This window comes from Capsicum annuum, chromosome 6, assembly GCF_002878395.1.
Source record: "Capsicum annuum cultivar UCD-10X-F1 chromosome 6, UCD10Xv1.1, whole genome shotgun sequence".
NCBI classification, from domain to species: Eukaryota; Viridiplantae; Streptophyta; class Magnoliopsida; order Solanales; family Solanaceae; genus Capsicum; species Capsicum annuum.
In genome coordinates, this window is record NC_061116.1 from 21,084,431 (window position 1) to 21,088,068 (window position 3,638).

Here is a 3,638-nt window from a genome sequence, read left to right on the forward strand (position 1 = left end):
TGTAGCTATAAAGGTAATGTTAATATGTAAATAGTGATGAAATAATATTTTCACTATTTTGAGTATACTTGTGGCAAAACAATTATTCTTAGATATGAAAATATTTGGTCATACAAGGTCATACAAATAGATTGTTAAACAGCAAATATAATTAATAGTTACACAATGCGAACTTTAGGAGTAACTTTCACCCAATAGTCACTTAATTTTGTGACTATTATATAAAAGTTATTTTTCTTTTATTTATTACACAAATAACTTTGCTCCGACCAACACAAAAGTCATTATGATCGAATTTTACAATAATCCCACCAAAAAATGATGTGGCAACCTTAATTAGTTCTTAATTTTAATTTAAGTGTATACATAATATATTAATGATATCTTGACCCTTTTTATATGTGCACAACTCAATTTTCCTTATGGATTATTTAATGAAAGAATATCAATTTATTAATAGATTAGACTACCTAATAAAGACTATTTTCATTTAAAAAAATTGATTGATATTTTTGTGAAACATTTCATAATACTGTATTCATCTGCCAAAAAGTGCTTCGAAAAACAGTGATAAACCAGATAAATTCTTCAAAATACATAAAATAGAAATACATGTATGATATTATTTCTTTAAAAAAAAATATTTTAATTCTTTGAAGATAAATAAATATGCTAAAGATAGTTTTAAATAAAATATTTTATAAGTGTGTCATTGAATAAGTATCGTCAAAATTTGTACAAATAATGTTATTGACAATTGTGTTAATAAAAGTTATAAAATATAAGTACTTTAATAGATAAAGAAATTATAGGATATTTAATTTTTATATTTATCAATTGAATTAATTCAACAATATTTAATTTATTAGAAACTAAATATTATAATAAAAACTTTTAAAAAAACTAATCGATTAATCAAATAATTAAAAATACAAAAACAAACTCAATAAATAGAGTAGTTTATCATATTATTACGATATACCGAATTCAAAGGCCCAAGTGGAAAGAAAAAAGTATGAAAAAAATAATTTTATCAACTACATGTCACAATTTTAGAGGGAGAAAAATAATTTTACTAACTACATACCATAATTTTAGAGAAAAATAATTTACCAACACATGTCTCAACTTTAGAAGATTTTAAGATTATATATGTATAGTCTTTTTTCATAAAAATATCAATCAAAGTTTTTTTATGAAATAGTCTTCACAAGATTGTCTAGTTTATTGAGAAATTGATATTCTTCCGTTATATAATTCATAAGAAAAATCGGGTTGGGCACATATAAAGAGGGTCAAGATATGAGTAATATATTATATTCTCTTAAATTAAAATTAAGAACAAATTAAGGTTGCCACGTCATTTTTCCGGTGAGATTATTGTAAAATCCGGTCATAGTGATTTTTATGATGACCGAAGCAAAATAACGTGACTTTTGTGTAATGAATAAAAGAAAAATCATTTTTGTATAATAGACACAAAATTAAATGAACATCGATGAAATTTACTCCGACTTTAGCTACAATATTTTGTACTTAGTTTTTGTCATAGTTTTTATGACTAATAATGTAAATAATTTTCTACGGTGATTAATTGTCCTTGTATAATACTCCATCCATTCCACAATAATTGAATTGTTGGAGTATTTTTTAGTGTTCAAAATAATTAAATTGTTCATTGTTCAAGATAGACTTTAAAAACTTTTTTTAATTTTACCCTTCATTAATTAAATTTCCACGGATGAGTTCCAATGATCATTACTAATATTTTGTAATTTGAAAAGGACAAAAATGAAAAAAAAAAACATGACCAATTTATATCTCTATATTTTTCTCTTAAAATATGTGTCATATTTCAATAATTCAATTATTTTGAAATGGAGATTACTTCATTTAGACAATGAGGTTTCACCTCAAATAATACTATGTCCAACACACACAAGAAATTCGTCGCAACGCACTGATTCTCTGTGACAAATGAAGTTACTAGTCACATATTATTATTTTTTATTAACCTTGTGACGATTCGTAACCAAAAATATTTTTGTATTTTAAGTTGTTAATTTTACATTCAAGGTTAGCAACCAAAACATGGCTGTCGAAATAATTATAAATATTTGGCCAAAGTCATCGATAGACACTTAAACTTGTTTCGAAAATTCACTTAGACCCCTCAACTATGACTTGTACCTATCCCCTAAACCCCCTGAATTTTGATCCAATTAGATATTTTTTGCCTACATGGCACTGCACGTGCAATGCACTTGCTGTAGACGTGTGAGAATTTTTTTTTTACTAAATTACGAATTGAAATGTGTCAAGTGGCACTGAGGGGGCCCAAAAAATATTAATTAAAAAATTTATATTCAAATTATTTATTAATATAATTTTTAATTATTATAATTTCTTGATTCTATTTTTAAAAAAGCACCCCACTCCCCTATGTCATCTTCTTCACAGCACCCCACCCCACCCCCTACGTCTTCAACCCCACCCCGCGTCTTTATCGTTTCTTTTGAATCCACCATAATTATTTTCATTTATTGAAAATTTTCAACAAAAGTCCCTTTTTTTTCCTCCACTAGTATCACCATTCCTTAAAAAATTATAACAAACATCACTTTTTTTTCATTCCTTGGAAATTTTTACAATAAAGATCACTTTTTTATTGAAAAATTACAAGAAAGATCACTCTTTTCTCCATTAATATCACCATTTTATAAATTTTTTAAATAAAGATAGCTTTATTCTAGACCTCCTTTTGAATTCTTGAAGAAGATTTAAACAAAAATTTTGTGTGTGTGCATGTTTTTTGAGGTTCACAGAAAAGTTTAATGGAGAAGATGAACGTCGGGGGGTGGGGGTGGGGGTGGGGAAGAAGATGAACGCTGGGGGTAGGGGGGCTGGGGGATGGTGGCGGAGTGTTTTATTTTCATTTTTTAAAAAATTTTATAATTTTTTTTTAATAATCAGTTTTTTATTTTTATTTTTTAAATAAGTTTATAATTTTTTTTTTAATAATTTGGATCCTCAATACAGTTTTTTATTTTTATTTTTAAAAATTTTATAATTTCTTTTTAATAATCAATTTTTTATTTTTTATTTTTTGAATAATTTTATAATTATTTTTTAATAATTTGGATCCTCAATGCCATTTTTTATTTTCATTTTTTAAAAAAATTTATAATTTCTTTTTAATTATCAATTTTTTAATTTTATTTTTTAAATAATTTTTAATAATTTAGATCCTCAACGGCATTTTTTATTTTTATTTTTTTAAAAATTTTATAATTTTTTTTAATAATCAGTTTTTTATTTTTATTTTTTAAATAATTTTAGAATTATTTTTTAATAATTTCCTCAATGCTATTTTTATATTTTTTAAATTATAATTAATTTTTAATAATTATTGGACCCATAATGCCACATGTCAACTTTCAATTAGCTCGGTTTGCCACATTATTGCGTGTGTACAATACACACTTTGATCTTTTAGCTGATAGAGAAAAAAATGCCCAATTGGATCAAAATTCGGGAGGTTTAGGGGTCTAATAGGTACAGATCATAGTTGAGGGGTCTAAGTGAATTTTTGGAATAAGTTTGAGTGTCTGTCGATGACTTTGGCCTAAATATTATAA